The sequence below is a fragment of the Sphaeramia orbicularis genome, chromosome 15, assembly GCF_902148855.1.
Source record: "Sphaeramia orbicularis chromosome 15, fSphaOr1.1, whole genome shotgun sequence".
In the NCBI taxonomy this organism is placed as follows: Eukaryota; Metazoa; Chordata; class Actinopteri; order Kurtiformes; family Apogonidae; genus Sphaeramia; species Sphaeramia orbicularis.
This window is the reverse complement of record NC_043971.1, coordinates 49717842-49738112: the sequence shown is the minus strand read 5'-3', so window position 1 is coordinate 49738112 and position 20271 is coordinate 49717842. Positions and strand designations below refer to the sequence as shown.

The 20271-nt window shown below is 39.6% G+C and overlaps 1 pseudogene; it reads left to right on the top strand.

The window, feature by feature from the left end:
• The window catches only part of LOC115433900 (phosphofurin acidic cluster sorting protein 1-like), an 81086-nt pseudogene that overhangs the window by 16484 nt on the left and 44331 nt on the right, over nt 1-20271 (top strand).

Genomic DNA, 20271 nt, shown 5'->3' with positions numbered 1-20271 from the left:
AAGGAAGGTTTAGGCTGGAATGAGAGTGGACAAAGAGACAGAGGACACAGAATGTCTTTGGAGGACACATGCACACCACAGACATACAAACAGGTGGAGCTGCAGTCACACAAATGATGTCACACCAATGATGTCACATTCAACTGAAGTTATTCCAGGGTGGGTTTTTAACGCCCTGGAATAAAACTGTAAATCCACATTCAGGATCAGATGTTTCAGATCCTCACATACTCCCAGAGAATTAAAAACTTTGAGTCTGTTTCCCAGAAATATGTCAGATTTAGATGAATTTAGATACTGAAGAGAAATGTAAATATGTAGAACTCAGAGTTTTCCTCATTTTTGTAACGATTTAATTCTAAAACTTAGAAAATGAATCAGTCACAGCTCATTGTTTTTAAAGTATGAAAATAACAAACAAACAGATGATGAAGTCGTATTATATTTGATTCTTAATAAGTCATTGAATTGTCTTGACATTAGTTCCATTAAATATTTGTGATCTGTGTAAACAAACCCCCCTGTTCTTCTGTTTCTGATTAAACTCTTCTTCCTCTGTGACCCTGAACACTCCAGACTAGAGTCCAACTCACTGTAGTTCAGGTTCCACATTCAGACTAGTAGGATCTGAAACGGGGCAACCAGTCAAATAAGAACAGAATAATGTATGAATAATGACTAATACAAATGTTTATCTTTGTTTTAGTGCAAAAAAACCCTATTGAACTATGAAAATATTGACCTTTACAAACTATCCAACCAAAAAAGTGAATAACCTGAAAAAAATTAAATTTCGTAAGAAAAATAACAGAGTTATTATGTATCATCGTATCATTTCTACATGCTCATCACAGATCAGATACAAAGGGACAAAACGTTTAGTAACAGACAGAATATTAGTAAAATTAGACTGAAGTTGCTTTAGACATTTCAGGTTGTTCATATTTGCTCAGGTTATTCACCTTCTATTGCTAAAGGATAGTTTATTATTGTAAATATTTTCATAATTTAATGTTATTTTTTGCACTAAAAAACATTGGAGTTTTCATTTATAGGTATAATATATTGTTTTTATTACATAAAACCAAGAAGAAATTTTGGTATTATTATTATTATTATTACCTCCGCCAGGAGGTATTGTGATCGCTTTGCTTTGTGTGTTTGCGTGCTTGTTTGTTTGTTTGTTAGCAAGATAACTCAAAATGTTATGGATGGATTTTCATGAAATTTTCAGGAAATGTTGATACTGGCACAAGGAAGAAATGATTATCTGTCTTGATCTGTCTTGGTGGAGGTCTGCGCTCTCCGAGTGCTTTTCTAGTTATTATTATGTATTTTCTGTCTTCTGTTTCTTTTAGTTTTTGCTCTCTGTCATCTGTGTACTTCTGGTGGGTCCATAAACGCTGATGTGATTTGACTAAAACTAGTTCAGCATCACTGATTGTTAATATTTTCTGTGTAGTTTTCATAAATACCTCCTGTGGGGCCGGATCGGACCCTGTGGCGGCCCATATTTGGCCCCTGGGCCGTATGTCGGACCCCTGTTTCAGCCCGTCTCTGTGCGTGGACTCTGTCACTGTTTTCAGGAAAACAGAGGCTTAAGCAGAAGTAAAAGCTGTGGCGCTCTGGTGTGGTCTTACATAAGCGTCAACACTCGCCATATGATCACAGATCTGGACTCAGCTGTGACGGCGCCTCCTCCTCCTCCTCCTCCTCCTCCTCCTCCTCCTCCATTCCTGGAGACATCCGGTTCATTCGCTCAGCTGTCGTTCCCCTCGGGGTTACCTCATACCTGGGCCCTGACACCCGTCCTCACTTCCTGTTCCGCCGTTACGTCTTCGTTCCGCGTCGGCGTTGGCATTCCAGACGCGTTCAGACCTTCAGTAAAATCTGACAGACTGATCACAGGGTGTTTGAGTTCATGTGAGTCTCATTCTGAGGATGTTTCTGATCCGTGTCTGTCAGGACTCATTCACACATTTTATGGTTTTCAAACATTTATGTGATTGTTGATATTTTTATTAGACAGAGTTGTTTTTATTTTTACAAATTCATAATGTTAAGCTTTTACTGAATTTCAGGGAAAATGAAGTCCAAAAAATAAAAATTTTGCCCTAAAATCATGTATGTTTCTGTTTTAACTGGGACTGATTGATCAGTTTGGTTGATTATTGGATGTTTTTAACAGAAATTGGCTCAGATTGTGAGTGTTTTTAATATTCAGCTTCTCAAGTGGAATTAATGACTGTAAGGAAAACTACCAGCTCAAAAAAACCCAACTCACTGTTTCCTTTTGATTTATTTTATTCATTTTTAAATCACTGATCAGCTGTTTTCTACCATCTCCTGTCCAATCGAACACTAACCCTTAAACTCATTAAACCTTCGTCTGTATGAATTTGTCTCTGATTTGACATGAACGAGCCATTGTTGCCATAGCTGGTCCTTTTGATCCTGGTCACATGACCTGCTATCTGCGCCATCTTATTAGAAACACTTGTTTTGATGAATGAGTTCACACCATCTGTTGTGTTGCATTCTGGGTATCAGTGCCTGACTGGTCATTACTACAGTCAAGTCAGATTAAAGGTTGTGTTTGACCACTGACGGCTGACCTCTGACTCGGACCACGCCTCCGCTGCCGCCTCGTTAATCTGATGTTTGCGTTTGTCCCTCCTAGTCTTCCTCTGGTCCTGGTCTTCCTCTGGTCCTGTTAGTGCATCCTGGTCTTCCTCTGGTCCGGGTTTTCTTCTGGTCTTGGTCTTCCTCTGGTCCTATTAGTGCATCCTGGTCTTCCTCTGGTCCTGGTCTCTCTCTGGTCATTCTAATGTGTCCTAGTCTTCCTCTGGTCCTGGTCTTCCTCTGGTCATGCTAGTGCATCCTGGTCTTCCTCTGGTCTTGGTCTTTCTCTGGTCCTAGTCTTCCTCTGCTCCTGGTCTTCCTCTGGTCCTGGTTTTCCTCTGGTCCTGGTCTTCCTTTGGTCCTAGTCTTCCTCTGGTTCTGGTCTTCCTCTGGTCCTGGGTTAATCTTTCATGTGGACCATCATATGTCCATCTGGCTCACACGCACATATTTGGTCTAAAATAGCTTTTACGTGCAGGTCTAAGTGCCGACTAAGCTCTGATCCCAGTGTGTGAACATGATAAACCTGATCCACTGGGCCCATGGATTAGTCTGCACCACCCCATGGATTAGTCTGCACCACCCCATGGATTAGTCTGCACCACCCAGGACCCACATTGACTTCATGGGCATTAGTTCAACCATCACTGAGGTTTTATTTATTAGTTAGAACACTAATGTCATGAAATATACTGCAGGTTTATTTTAATAGAGCAATATTTAAAGGAAATACTACATCAAAACTGTACTAATATTTGGATGGAATAGGTACAGAATGGTATTTATATTCTTCTAAATAAAATGTGGCTGCTTTCTGCTCATGAGTGGAAGTTGAAGGAATTAGGTGATTTAATGTTTAAATGTATTCTTAAAAGATTAAACAAAATGAAAACAAAGTGACAAGATGCAACGAGACACAAATATTATAAAAGACAAAAATAAGACGAAAAACACGAATACATGACATTTGTCATGCAACAAAAGTTTTACAATTATACAAATACATTTTAAAATCAAAATACACAAGAATAACAAAAGTGTTAATCTGATGTTAGTTCAGTTTCCACATTCAGTCCAATATGATCTAAAGTGGATCAGAACCAGGAAAATAAGAACAGAATAAACTAGAAATAATGACAAATACACACTTTTCTCTATGTTTTAGTGTAAAAAAAGTAAAATTACATGATGCAAATGTTTACATCTACAAACTTTCCTTTAAAATAAATGTGAACACGAATAACCTGAAATTTATCAAGAAAAATCTGTGTAATTTTACCAATATTCAGCCTCAGTTGATCATTTCTACTTATTCATTCTATCGTACAGATACAGTGGATCTACAAATACACGCATCAGTTAAGAACAGATTGAATATTAGTACAAATACACTGATTTATATGAAAACAGTTCAGGTTGGTCAGATTTGTTCAAGTTATTTTTATTTTTTGTTAAAGGATAGTTTGTAAAAGGAAAAATATTCATGTAATTTCATTTTATGTTATTTTATTTACACTAAAACAAGGGCAAACATGTGTATTTGTCATTATTTCTGTTTATTCTGTTCTTATTTTCCTGGTTCTGATCCACTTTAGATCATATTGGTCTGAATGTAGAACCTGAACTAACAGGATTAATGTCTTCAGTGTCATTTTTGCATTTCACACATTCATCCCATGGGCTGGACTGGACCCTTTGGTGTCCGGTTTTGGTCCACGGGCCGTAGGTTTGACCCCCCCGATATAAAACAACCAAACACTGACAGATTCTAAGTGTTTTATTTAAGAATGTGAACAAAATAGACCCAAAAAAAAGACATAATGTAATTCTAATAATAATGATAATCCTGATTTTGTTTCGGCCTGATCCTTATACCTTCGTTCGAACACTTGAAGGAGAGAATATTATCTAATTTATTTATTTAATTACTTGGTGTATTGAACATCTGTGTATTAAAAACAAAACGGACAGAATCTGTGGAGGCGGAGTGGGTGTGGATTAGAGCACATACACCACTGTTTGCTGCTTTTTCTTCATTCTTCTTCATTTGCAATTAAATTAAAAGTCTATAAATAGGGTGATTTTTGAATTCGAGAGGGGAGCGTTTGTGTTTATGCTGACGGAGCTGATGTGAGTTCCACCCACTCACTGTGGAATGAAAGATTCAGGAGGAGGAGCTTTTACACTCGTACGCCCTTTGTTTGGGCTGAATTATGCAAGTGGACATGAAGAAATAATAGGAATATGGAAGAACAAAGTGCTGTGGCGTTCCTCAGCGGGACCCGGACTAGCACTAAGGGGGGGTTGGGTTTACGGCCCATTTATGACAGGGTTTCTTTGAGGATCTCATGTGCTGTGTTCTGTTCAGGCTGAATGCATCCACGTCTGAACACATTGAGCACATTAAAAGCACTCAAACCATGACTCTTAAGTGCCCCCCCCTCCCCTCCAACCCCCCCAACCACCCCCCAGCACATTCCAGGCATAGATGGTGTCCTTTCATTCAGCCTTCTGTTACATCACTGCCCCCCCCATCCTCCACTTCCTCCTGCTTTGTACCGTCGACAGTGGCTGTGCAGTGATCCGAGGGGATGGACCCAACAACGACTCCAGTGTGTTTGTGTTCAGGCAGCGTGTCAGACACCCCCCCACACCCCCCACACTAACCTCCCACCCACCCACCCACCCACCCACCACCACTGACGATGATCTACTGTACAGAGTTGAACTAAAGCCTGCCTTTACAAACATCAGCCTTTGGTCCCAGCTGGTTCTATTTAGACTCTGTTCACAGCAGGTTTTACTGTACAGTTCAAGTTTTTGGATGAAATCTGATTTTTTTGTGTTGGTTCATATTCCACATTAAATGCAACTTCAATCAGTTTTGAGTCTGAACTGAATGTGACCCTGAAGTGACCCACATGCACTAAAGAGGTCCTGATGGAATGAAAGTGGTCCGGATCAGATGTAGGACCACATATGAAAGTGGTGTGGGTCAGATTTAGGACCACATATGAAAGTGGTCTGGGTCAGATTTAGGACCACATATGAAAGTGGTGTGGGCCAGATTTAGGACCACATATGAAAGTGGTCTGGGTCAGATTTTGGACCACACATGAAAGTGGTCTGGGTCAGATTAGTGCTGTTCAGACTATCTTTAACAGATCAGATCCAGGTCACATATGGACATATTCTGGTCTGTGACTGTTGGAGTGGTGCAAAGTGAAAGTGAAACTGAAGACTGTTTCCTATTCCTCTAACTCTCTGGGCCCACTCCACTGCTGTATGGGCCCCCTGGGGATGCTGGGCCTTTGAATTTGTCATGTTTACCCCCCCTTAATGGTGCCACGGCTATCACCTACAGCTGAGTGTGGATTCAAGTTCATATTAGAACAACCGGCTTCCACAAACCTGCCTGAAACTCCAGCTGTGGGTTGTAGTTTGAGGCCAGAAGGACCTCTCACTGAGGGGTTTTCCCCACCCTTCCTCCACACCCCTCCTGCACCAGAACCATCGCAAGTAAGTTTGAGATGCCCTGTCTCCCCCAGGGGCCCATGAGATGGAGCCATCCACCCCTTGGCGGTACCCAGGTCAGGTACTCACAGTCCCACCCTGAAAAATCGATCTAACCCACTATTACTTGATAATGGAAAATTAAAATAGAATTGATCCAAAATCAATCAAATGGATTTTTTTCCCCAGCCCTAGAAATGATGCTCAAAACATTGGATAAACTTACAGAGTTCTGGGTTCTGTTGTGTTGATGTGCATCTGGATTGGTCATTTCATGTGTTTGTTGTTCACATTATTTACTGTTGTTATAAATGATAGTTGACATTTCTGATTTTCCAGAGGAGTCATTGAATATATTATTTTGTCAGTCGAAGGCTCAGTGAATATGGACACGTTAGGATCATTCATCTTTTGGTCTTATTTCGAGTGTTGATGTGAAATGGTTCCGTATCCTGTGGGTTAAAGCATCCCTGGTCCTGTTTCCACATGCACTGACCAACCCCTGGCCTGTGCGTAGTCGTGTTTCCCACTGGTCGTCACCAGTCACCATCTCTTTGTCGACTCTCAGCCTTAAGTGTGTTTTTATCAGTTATCGCTGAACTGGTCTGAAAATAACCACAGTAACTACAGGCCTTGAAGGAGGACACAGTCTTCACCACAAACATCCACATGGGACAGATCAGCTGTTCTGGAGACACCGGACAGTCTCTACATCAGAGGTGTCACACATACGGCCCACAGGCCAAAACCGGCCCGTCAAAGGGTCCAAACCGGCCCGTCAGAGGGTCCAAACCAGCCCATCAGAGGGTCCAAACCAGCCCATCAGTGGGTCCAAACCAGCCCGTCAATGGGTTCAACCCTGCCCGTTAAAGGGTCCAAACTGGCCCGTTAAAAAGGGTCCAAACTGGTCCGTAAAAGGTTCCAAACCGGCCCTTTAAAGGGTCCAAACCGGCCTGTCAGAGGGTCCAAACCAGCCTGTCAGAGGGTCCAAACCAGCCCGTCAGAGGGTCCAAACCAGCCTGTCAGTGGGTCCAACCCGGCCCGTTAAAGGGTCCGAACCGGTCCGTCAAAGGGTCCAGACCGGCCCGTTAAAAAGGGTCCAAACCAGCCCGTCAAAGGGTCCAAACCAGCCCGTCAAAGGGTCCAAACTGACCTGTTGATGTGTCCAATTCATAAATAAAGTAAAATTACATGAAAATATTTGACAGACTCTTTTTTCACACTAAAATGTGAATAACCTGACCAAATCTGACCAACCTGAACTGTCTTTAATATAAATCAGTGTTAATTGTTCTAATCTTCTGTCCGTTCTTAACTGTTGTGTGTATTTTCAGTCCACTGTAGTTGTTGATGTTCTTCAGATTTTTTGGAGAGATCCTTTATTGACATGAACATTTTCATCATGTAATTGGACTGTTTCCAGTGTACATGTTTTCTTGTATTTCATTTCGGTATTATTGGTCCGGTCCGGTTCAGGTCATACTGGGCTGAATGTGGAACCTGTTCTAGATAAATCTACTTCAAATGATGAAGCTGGATCGCAGTTTTCTGTTGGGAGTAATTTCAGTGAAACAGTGAAATATTTACACGTCTTACAGATTCTGTTTCATCAGATGCAGACGCTCTGTGCTTGTAGTTTTCTGTCTTCTGTTCAGTTTTAATGAGTCCTCCTTCTGGTCCATGGTCTCAGATCTGAGGCTCAGACCGGGGCTTTGGGACCTGGGTCAAATAAAAACCTCCTTAATGGATCTGCAGAACCAGACCTGGACTCACTGAGGTCAGGACGGGGTTAAAGGGGACCATGGACCACTCCAGTCCACCATGAGTCCACCTCACATCCATCTGTTCCATCTGACATTCCATCACTTACTGGAAACACAATCACAATACTTAATTAAACCCAGAGGGAAATTATGGGATGGTACAGTTGCATTCAAGTCCAAGAAAAAGTGTCAGGAAAGAAATTTTTATATATATACATATATATATATATATGTGTGTGTGTGTGTGTGTGTGTGTGTGTGTGTGTGTGTGTGTGTGTGTGTGTGTATGGTTTTGTCTGGTCTGGTTCAGTCTGGTCCGGTCTGGTTCAGTCTAGTCTGCTCCAGTCTGGTGTAGTTCAGTCTGGTCTGGTCTGGTTCAGGTGCGTTTGATGTCCAGGTGAACTGGAGCAGATTGTCCTCTATCGTCGGTGGTTCTGGTCCACTAGGCTTTGGTCCAGTTGCAGTGTTTAAGCGGTCTTCTTTTCCTGGTGTGTGTTAAAGCTCTGGTGTGTGTTTAAAAGTGTGTCCAACACTGATCACACGTCTCTTATCTCTGACTAAATATTTGACCACAGTTGTCTGAGTGCACGGACTGATAAGGACTAGTGTTTGTGCAGCACAGATAAAGTCTAAGGATTCACCGGGCGGCGTCTGTTTGGTCTGTTTCTGACACTCGTCCTGCAGCCTCAGCTCCAGCTTCAGCTTCAGCTTCAGCTTTAGCTTCAGCTTTAGCTTCAGCTTCATCCTGTTGAGGCCGTTTGAATCTGTTTCAGACCATGTGTGTTTTTACATCCACCTGAACTGTTATCGCTGTTGATGATATTCAACATCTGAAAGCATCAGATTCACAGCTTTCACATGATATAGAAGACATTATGGTTATGAGTGGGTGGAGCAGACAGCAGCAGAGTGCAGTCAGTGAGAGATGGTTAATACTGTTAGCAGCATTTTACTGGTGTTTTAGTGTTGAATTCTTGTAAATAATAGTAAATAATAGTGATAGTGCTGTTTTGGACTGTTCTACTAGTGTGTTTTATCACCTTTTTTCCCTGTTTTTCTCTGTATTTTTGTGGTTTGTATAGTTGATTGATAGTTGTATTTGATTTGTAAATCTTCTCTATATGTGTGTATATTTGTATATGTGTGTAAATCTTCTCTAAATGTGTGTATATTTGTATATATGTGTAAATCTATAGTCAGATCTCTCCAGTTCATAGACAGATCCAGTGTGTGTATTTGAATCAGCTGATGGATGTTTTTGTCAGTGAAATGAGGGGCTCTGTCTACAACTAGACACAAAGTGAACTCAGACTATCAACTGGATCCAAATGACACCAAAGAACAAGAAGAACATGGACACACAATGATCTAGAACAACTACAATGGCTCAACACATGGAAAATATAGGAAAGGGTATTTAGATAAACTCAGAAAGTTTAGTTATCAACATTTACAGTTGGTTTTTATCATAAATTTGATAAAACATGCAAGTTTTTTTTTTTTTTTTTTTTTTTTTAATTTTTTACTATAACACACTGTTTTAATCATTTATTGCATATAATAATAATAATTAATGGACAGATACTGAAAGTTAAGTTCTTCCTGAAAAAAGGTACAAAAGAATTGGACAAAAAAGACATTTTCTGACACTTTTATTACAAAAACCACATAAATAAACCTGTTCTAATGGTAGTATTTAAAGGGTTAACAACCACAGCTGAGGTGAATGTGCCTGAAAATCAGAGGGGATGATCTGTCAGATAATAAAATGTAAAATTAGGTTGACTTCAGGTTTGTAGAGTTTAGGTGGATCTTGTTATTTGATCATAAACAGTAGATTTTTGCATCGTTTTGACTCCACATTAATAGACTCCGCCTCCTCAGTCCGTTGTAGTGTTCATCGTACATTTCCACCTCTGTTCATGGACTTAAATGTTCTGGAATTCTCGTCTCAGTCCCTGAAAACTCATGGAAAACTTTGGGATGGGGTCGAGTCGATGTGTTGTGGTGCATGTTAGTGACCCAGGCTTTAGTCTGAGCCCGCCGTCATTGATTTGTCCTGATTATCCTGAATGCATTGTGCATGTGAGGCTACGTGAGGACATGGATAGAGTCGTTTTAAATTGACGCTGGCGCCGCTCACAGGGGTGTTTCAGGTGACGGTCGACTTTACCCAGATGAAACAAGGGCTTTCCTCTGGGTCTTATCAGGTGGAAAACAGACTGAAAACATGTGACTTATCTTCACTGTGCACCGCTCATTCACAGAAACACTGACCCGGAGCCTGCGCAAGCTCCACCCACTCGGCCTGATAACGGTGTGTTGGGGTGGTCCCGTTAGGACACCCCCCCACCCCCGGCCTCAATTTGTCAACATGTGAATTAAACCATACATGAAGGATGAAGCTGTGTTTTAGACCAAGGGTGTCAAACATACGGCCCGTGGGCCAAAAGTGGCCCCCTAAAGGGTCCGATCCGACCCACGGGAGGAATTTATAGAAAATAAAAAACTACACTGAAGATATGAACAATCGTTTAGGTTCAGGTTCCACATCCAGACAAATAGAATCTAAAGTGTCAGACCAGGAAAATACTGTCAGAATAACCAAACAAATAATGGCAAATGCAAATGTATTTTTTTGTTTTAATGAAAAAAAAAAAAAAAAAAAAAGAGAAAGTAACATTGATGGTGTTTACATTTACAAACTATACTTTTCACAAAAAAGTGAAAAACCTGAACAAATATAAACAATATGAAATGTCCTGAGAGAATTAAGTGCAATTTTAACATCATGTTAATGTTTCTTATGTTTTTGTTCTTTTTATGCACACTTTTCTTCTTTTTATTGCTAAATTCCATCATTTCTGTTTGCTTTTTTTGTTTGTTTTTGTTCATTCTGTTCGTGTTTCTCAAATTTTTATGCATGTTTTTGCTCTTATCATGGCTTAATTTGATCATATTTGTTGGTGTTTTTTGTTCATTCTGTTCATGTTTCTCAAATTTTTGCTCATTTTTGTCAGTTGTCCTGTTGTTTTTCTTTATTTTGCTCATAGTTGTTATATGGTTATTTTTTTCCTGTTGTGTTCATGTTTCTCTCTAAATTACCAAAAGTTTTGTGTATTTTCGATAAACTGAGACAGAATAGTATTAAAAATTAAAATAGTTTGCAGACGTGAACATTTTCATCATGTAATTTTACATCTTTCATTCTTAAACATAGCGAAAAGTAAGAGTTGACATTATGCACAGGTTATTCTGTTTTTATGCTATTTTATTCTCCTGGTTCTGATCCAGTTCAGATCATATTGTTCTGAATGTGGAACCTGAACTAACACGACTTTAACGTCATTTATTGTTAATTTCAGAACTGACATACTCATATACACATGACTGACGGTGTTTTAACATTTTTTAAAAAATGTTTAGTGTTATTATTTTAAGTGGGAAAAAATGACTCATTAAGATTAAAAAGCTCTTTTTCATGAGTGTCCTGGACAAGAAGACAACAATGTCTTCTTATATTTAGTTTAGTTTAGTTTAGTTTAGTTTAGTTTAGTTTAGTTTTCCACGATATTAGACCAGTTTTATTTGTTTTGTTTTCCACCGTATTAGACGTTTTGTTCTGGTTTTTTGTTTTGTTTTGTTTTGTTTTGTTTTGTTTTGTTTTGTTCTCCACCGTATTAGACTGGTTTTGTTCTGTTTTGTTTTTTGTTTTGTTTTGTTTTGTTCTCCACCGTATTAGACTGGTTTTGTTCTGTTTTGTTTTTTGTTTTGTTTTGTTCTCCACCGTATTAGACTGGTTTTGTTCTGTTTTTTGTTTTTGTTTAGTTTTGTTTTTTGTTTAGTTTTGTTTTGACTGGTTTGTTTTGTTTTGTTTTCCACAGTGTTAGTCTGGTTTTGTTTTATTTTGTTTTGTTACCTCCACCAAGGAGGTTATGTTTTTGCTGGCATTGGTCTGTCTGTCTGTCCGTGTGCAAGATAACTCAGAAAGTTATGGACAGATTTGGATGAAAATTTCAGGAAATGTTGATACTGGCACAAGGAACAAATGATTAAATTTTGGTGGTGATCGGGGGGGGGGGGGGGGGGAGGGAACTGATCTGCCTTGGCGGAGGTCTGCGCTCTCTGAGTGCTTTTCTAGTTTTGTTTTGTTTTGTTTTCCACTCCACTGTATTAGACTGGTTTTGCTTTGTTTTGACTGGTTTTGTTTGGTTTTTGTTTTCCACCGTATTAGACTGGTTTTGTTTTTTGTTTTGTTTTGTTTTGTTTTTGTTCTGTTCTGTTTTGTTTTGACTGGTTTTGTTTTGTTTTCCACTGCATTAGACTGGTTTTGTTTTGTTTTGTTTTCCACTCCACTGTATTAGACTGGTTTTGTTTTGTTTTGACTGGTTTTGTTTAGGTTTTTTTTGTTTTGTTTTGTTTTGTTTTCCACCGTATTAGACTGGTTTTGTTTTGACTGGTTTTGTTTAGTTGTGTTTCATCATTTTCCGTTTTTATCATCTGAGGCGTTTCCTCTTGTCTGTTTCCTCTTGTCCAGTTCTTTTACAGCCTCCTCTTCTGTTTGCGTTGAGAAAATAAGTCCTCCTATCATATTATCGTTGTGTATTTTGACATTTGTGCCTTGGTAAAATGCTTTGTTTTGGTCCCTCCCCCCTCCGCTGCCGTTCCTTCTGAATCCGTCTGAATTCTCCTTGACCCGCTGTTGGTCTGTCACTTGTTTTCGCTCCATCATTCGTACATTGGATCCAAACCTGGTGCGTGGCTGCAGTCGGTGTTTGGGTGGATGGAGCGTACGGACGGACTGGAACCGGGCCAGAACAGATGGCTACGGGTCGGACTTCCGAGTCAAGGCGGCGGCAGCGCTAACGCCTGTGTGTGTGTGATCATAAAACAGCCTCCGTTCCCTTGGTGACCCTTCAGCGCCTGCAGCCTTTTAATTACATGTGAATCCAGTGGCACAGACACACAGAGGACTGATGGGATAGAGACGGCGTTAAAGCCCCCCCCCCCCAATCCTCCTACCCCCCTCCCCCCTCCTGTTCTGGTGACTCATCCTCACCATACGGTAAAACTGGATCCATGTGCTACCGAGCGGCTGCACCGTTTACTGACTCCACCTCCAAACAGATCTGTATGTGTTATTCTAACACATGAACTCACAGCCCAGCGGCATGATGGGTAACGTCAAACGCTCCCTGGAAAATGATGATGGAGTTAAAGGAGCTTCTTTGTCTGCTTTAACCCTTGAAGTCCTTAACAGTGACTGACAACCAGAACCATCTAAACTGTTTAATACCTATTGATCCACTAATCCTATCAATCCATGTTAATAATTGGTGTCAAATACAGTTCTTCATCTTTTCATTGTAGGCTGTGGCTCAGTTGGTCCAATGACCAAAGGGTCGGCAGTTTGAATCCTGGCTCCGACTGTCTGCATTTCAAAGTGTCCTTGGGCAAGACACTGAACCCTAAATTGCTTGCATGGCAGCAGCCGCCTGCTGGTATATGAGTGCGTGTGTGAATGTGAGGAATTGTAAAGCGCCTTGGGCACCATGAAGGTGTAGAAAATTCGCTATATAAGTTCAGTCTGTTTACCATTTTTCATGGTCATCAGATATGACCATATTTGGACGTTCAGAGGCTCCGTAGTTACCGTGGAAACACCGTCATCTTCTCCAAAATTGATTCCCCTGTCAAACCCATGGAGTTGGATCAATGCCAGTGGATGGACACACTGGGTTTATGTTCAATAAATCCAATAAAATGAACAGGAATCAATAAAAACTTTACAAAGTCCCAAATAAAATGAAAAAATAAGCAAAAAATCCAACTAAATTAAATAAAAAAAAATTTTTTAAAAGCAACAAAATGAACAAAGGTAGCCAAAGTGAAAAAATTAATAATAAATCAACAAAATAGTAAGCAACAAGAAGAGAATAAGGCTCAAACTGATTGAAATTGAAGAAAAAAATAATAAACCCATGGAGTTGGATCAATGACAGTGGAAACACTGGGTTTATGATCAGTTAATAAAGAAAATTCACTTTTTCTTCAGTTTTTTCTGTTTGTAAGATAATAACCTTTGAATTTACTCTAAACTTTAATGAACATCTACATGATCAGTGAATTAAATACAGAAAAACACAGGATTTACACTGAAAAAATGGAAAATACAGAGGATATTATTATAATAAATGGAGATAAACCACTTAATTCAGTACAGAGGATATTATTATAATAAATGGAGATAAACCACTTAATTCCAGCTGAATGTGAAGCAGCTGTAGTGGGTTTAAGGGTTCAAAGACTTTAGACAATATTCATCTTAACTTTAACTTTTGTTCCCATTTTCAGCCAAAACACCAACAAAATGTCCAGTTTGACTGAATTTACCCTTTTATTCATTTACATTTCACCATTATTATCTAAGTGAATGTTCTAACTCTAAATGGGGTTGGAGTTAAAATCACAAATAACCGTCTTACATTATGTAGTTCTTTTTGTATTAATGGCTCAGATCTGGGGGGGGGGGGTTCAATGTGGCAAAAAATATCACATCACAATTTTAAAAATAAAATAACAATCTCAATTTTATCACATTTCTTTACACTGATCTTGAGACTAATTTGCCAGTTTCTGAACAGTCCAACCAAACAATATCCTTCTGGAAAACACAGCCGTAAAGAAAAAATAAAACAGACTGTTTAGTCCCCAGAACCTTCCAGAACATTTTTAATTTAAATAGTTTGTGCATTTTGGAACATGTGACAAGAGCATAAACATACTAAAATGTAAACAACAACATGTGATGTGGACGTGAACCCATGTGGTGTGTCTGTGTCTCCTATAACTCCACCCACAGCCGTTGAATTCTCTATGGCTCTGACTACTTCAGGTTGTAGACCATTCCACCATGAGAATGAATGAATGAATGGAATCTTTATTTTGAACATGTCAACAGTGAAATCAAAACAGAAATCAACCAACAAAATATAAGTACTGGTACATAAATGATTGATAAGCAAACAAACAACAAAATAAATAAATAATAATAGTAATAATAAATAAATAAGCAATAATAATAATAAAAATAATAATAATATGAATAAAACAAATGAAATTAAATTATACATGCTCGAAAAGGAGTAGCAAGAGGTAAAAACTTGTGTACTCCTATCCCCGATTACTATTCCTTATGATCACTATATAGCAGTTATTATTTTGCATGAATATCAAAATAATAATAATAACAACAACGACAATATAACAATATCACGCATCCTTTTTCCTATATACACTAATATGATAATACCCATTTACAACTTATCCTACCAGATATTAATACCAGATATTAATAAAAATTTAAAAAAACAAAACAAACAAATGTCTGTGCTTTGTCGGATCATCCATATGTTCTAATCCTTCACCATCTCATATGGTCATCACATCACACAGCTCTAATCAGAACCGAATGAAAATGGACCAAAGTTTACAGAATAAGAACTGAATCACAAAAGAACACGAGCGTCTTCTGTCTTTTCTGTTGTTTTTGTCTCTCTACGTCTCTTATTTACCGTCTAATATCCATGTGGTTTCATCAACTTTCAGCCACAGCTAAAAATAAATCCATCCTATCATCTGACATGGGCATGATTGGCTGCAGATCCGTTCTAACGGTTCCCTCTGATAGATTTCCCTGTGGATCCGGTGACCTCCGCCAGATCAGGTCTCAGCCCTTTAAATAAATCCAATCTGCGATGGACTTTAACCTGACAGAGGTCCAATCTGAACACCTGTCATGCTAACACCAGCCATGCTAACACTGGCCATGCTAACACCGGCCATGTTAACACCAGCTATGCTGACAGAGGTCCAATCTGAACACCAGCCAGGCTAACAACAGCCATGCTAACACCGGCAATGCTAACACCAAGCCATGTTAACACTAGACATGCTAACACCAGCCATGTTAACAACAGTTATGCTAACACCAGCCATGCTAACACCGGCCATGTTAACAACAGTTATGCTAACACCAGCCATGCTAACACAGGCGATGCTGACACCGGCCATGTTAACACCAGCTATGCTGACAGAGGTCCAATCTGAACACCAGCCAGGCTAACAACAGCCATGCTAACACCGGCAATGCTAACACCAGCCATGTTAACACCAGACATGCTAACACCAGCCATGTTAACAACAGTTATGCTAACACCAGCCATGCTAACACCGGCCATGTTAACAACAGTTATGCTAACACCAGCCATGCTAACACAGGCGATGCTAACACCGGCCATGTTAACACCAGCGATGCTGACAGAGGTCCAATCTGAACACCAGCCAGGCTAACACCAGCCAATGGACTCGTATAACTGTGGATCGACCGTCCACATTTCCTAAAAACAACCTCGGATTGTGAAAAAAGTGTCCAATCAGAGCACCCCCCCGCTGTGTGCCATCAATCTGATCCACATCCAAACCACCACCAAAACCCCGTGGGCCTTATTGGACCCTTTGGCATCCTCTTTTGGCCTGTGGGCCGTATGTTTGACCCCTGTATTGTTCCTGTTTATCTGTTTTTACTCTGGCTGACTTTTGTCTTACTTCATGCCATTTAACTCTAATCCCAGAATAGAAATGTACATAATCCATGTGGGTTCTGAATCCCTCAGACGTCTCTGATAAATGTGTTGGAAACTTTGATCCTGTTGAATTGTTGTGTTTGGTTTTGGATCGTCCAAATCCCACAGGAGTTTGGACTGAAAACAGGCCCCTGTTTACACTCCAACATCTTTGTGCTTCAACTCCAGCAGTTTGTCTGACTCATACTTCACCACCAGGGGTGTCAAACATGCGGACCACGGACCAAATCTGACCGCTAAAGGTTCCACTCCAGCCCGAGGGACGACAGTGTAAAATGACACTGAAGGACACGAACGGTCAAAAGAGTTAAAACCATTTTAGTTCAGGTTCCACTTACAGACCAGTGTAATCTACAGTAAAATAGTACTAGAATAATCCATAAATAATGACAAATACACATGTTCTTCTAGAGAAATTATGTGAAAAAAACAACATTAAACTATGAAAATATTTACATTTACAAACTATCCTTTCACAATAAATACAAATAAATACATAAATAAAAACAATATGACCAACCTGACATGTGTAGTTGGACTAGTATTCGTTTGTTCTTAAATGTTTGGTTCATTTGTTTCCACTCAACCTGTCGTTCATGTCAGGTTTGTGTTTGGATGGGAGGAGGGTCACATGTCTTTATTTTTGTCCTATTTTCTGTATGAAATAACAGACCAGTGGAACTGGTCCTCCATGGGACAGATCTCAGATTAAACCCTTACACTTCCATGAGCTTTTATTTTGCACAATTCAAATTAGTGTAGTTCACTGAAGCATGAAAACTGACCCAGGACGCTGGTGTCAAAGGACAATGATATGGACAATAAACACAGATGAGCATTCAGTCATTCAGTCAGTCATTCATTCATTCTTCACTTTTTTCTGAACACCCTGTAGAGGAAATTAGTGATGTGTGATGTCCCAATCTGTTTTTTTTTTTTTGCTTCCAACCCAGTTTTTTGTTAGGATTAGTTTTGCTGATGCCGATCTGATACTGATCCGATACCAATCTGATACTAATTTGATATTGATCTGATACCGATCCGATACTGACTCTTTACAAGGAAATTTTGATTTAAAAGTGTAGTCATTATTTCTAGATTATTATTCTATTATTTTACTGTAGATCCCAGTTGGTCTGAATGTGGAACCTGAACTAAAACAACTATGACACCTTTGACTCTGAATAACTTAAATATAATTTTACACTCTCCAAATTCATACTGTGAAACAGATTAGAACCTTGGTTGGCCGGTTTTGGCCCGTGGCCCATATGTTTACCACTGCTGTAGTGCATCTACGGACATGTCTGTCCAGGGGTTATATGGGGGTGCGTTCTGTGCTGTATGTTAGTGATGAGCACATCAGCGGGTTACTCACGGGTCAGGTTGGGTTGGGTCAAATAATTCCACAAAAGCCCTGTGGGTTGAAAAAAACCCGACTCGTACATCACGTAAAAGTGAAAGTGAAATCTATAGACGTTTTACTAATTCCTCGAAACCTCCTGCTGTTGTAAAATAATCTGACCTTTAATTAGATGAAGTGTACAGTGTGTGTTTAATATATTCACCTGGACACCAGAGGGTTAAAGTGTGTTTAATATACTCACCCTAATGACAGAAGGTTCAGACCACAGCAGTGGAACTGAAAGTGGGTCAGGAGGAGGAAGAGGAGCACAGGGTGTTGACGTGTTGGGTGTCGTCGTCGTGGTGATGACAGGTGGGTGGGTTTGAGATGAAGATGAATGTGTTGGGTTCATCCACGTCTGTGTTTTCCTTCTCTTCCGTTTCTCTTCTTGTCTGTTTTCCTTCTTCTGTTGCTCTTCTTTTTCTCATCTGTTTTCCTTCTTCCATTGCTCTTCTTCTCTTCTGTTTTCCTTCTTCTGTTGCTCTTCTTCTCTTCTTTTTTTCTTCCTCCGTTGCTCTTCTTCTGTGTTTTCCTTCTTCTGTTGCTCTTCTTCTCGTCTGTTTTCCTTCTTCCATTGCTCTTCTTCTTTTCTGTTTTCCTTCTTCCATTGCTCTTCTTCTTCTCTTCTGTTTGTTTTTCTGTAAAGGTATCTCCAGCTGACTCTGTCCCCTGGGACCTTCTGACCTACATGGGCTTTTCTCTTTAAATCCTTCTGCAGATGAGCCAATATCCTGCACCGAGAGCTGGACTTTTATATGGGAGCGATGGGGTTATTTCACCGTTTTACACATTTATGACGCCGTTTACAGCCGTGCTTCATGTTCTATTAGATCAGAGGTGTCAAACATGTGGTCCGGGGGCCAAAACCAGGCCGCCAAAGGTTCTAGTCTGACCCACCAGATGAATTTACAAAGAACAGTCAAGGGTGTCAAACTCATGTCTCCAAATTATCTTCTTGGTTTAATGTGAAAAAAAAATTGACATTATATTATGTAGATAAATAATGACAACTCCAATTTTTTCTCTTTTTGGTAAAAACCCAATGAAATTTCAAATTATCCAAACAAAATAGATGTAAATGACCTGAAAAAACTGAAATATCTGATGAAAAATCAGTGCTATTTTACCAATGTTCTGCCTCAGTTTATTATTTACACGTTTATTACAGATCAGATACAAAACACAAAACATTTAATAACAGGCAGAATATGGTTAATACTGGATTTAATTTTATAAAGTCATTTCAGGTAGTTCACATTTTATTGTAAAAGGATTGTTTGTAAATGTGAATATTTTCATAATTTAATGTTATTTTTTGCACTAAACAAAGTCCTTATTAATAGGTATGATGTAATTTTTTCTTTTCACATTAGACCAAGAAGAAAATGTGGAGTTATTATTACTCTTTTATTGTGTTCTTATTGCCTTGGTGAGATCCACTTCAGATCAGGTTGGACATATTGAACTGACCTGGGTCGGACCCTGCTATATCAGATCATGGACTGCAGGTTTCAGCTGGTGTTTGGGCTCCAGTACATGGTTGTGAAGGTTAAATGTCCTGCTGCAAGAACATTTCAGTTACAAATGCATCATTTAGTGTCACATTACAGCCTCTTGTTCATCATATATGTGCTCAACATTTGAAAAAGCATCCAAAACACCAGCTGAAATTAAGTGGGAGGAGTATTTGGGTTAGTTTGGATGCCGTCCTCACTTATTTGACCTTCAATTTGCTGTATGTGCTGCATCCAAACCAAGAACAGCCTGATATGTCTGAGAGTCAGCTGTAGTTTGAGCTTCAAATCCATGAGTTTTCCATCAAATCCCACAGAGTTTTTAAGGTTTTTAATTCATCTGGAGGAGGAGGAAAGAGGAGGGAGGAGGAGGAGGATCGGTATCAACGTGTAAGTCAAACATTTCATCCTTCAGATTTCACTGAAAATCAACACGTTTTTATGTATGGGATGAAAAATTCTAATGTGAAAATAATACTATGTTCACAGCAGGTCTAATGTACTTCAGAGTTTTGGGTGAAATCAGATTTTTTTTGTGTGTGTTAGTTCATATTCCACATTAAATGTGACTTCTATCAGTTTTGAGTCTGAAACTGAATGTGACCCTGAAGTGACCCACATGCACTAAAGCGGTCCTGATGAAATATGAGACCACGCAGACACACACTGGGTTTACAGAAAGAAATATGGTTTTCCTCCGCTCCGATTTAGGACCACGTATGAAAGTGGTTTGTGTCAGATTTAGGACCACATATGAAAGTGGTTTGGGTCAGAGTAGGGTAGGGGGAGGGGCCAAGGGGTGACTTGGG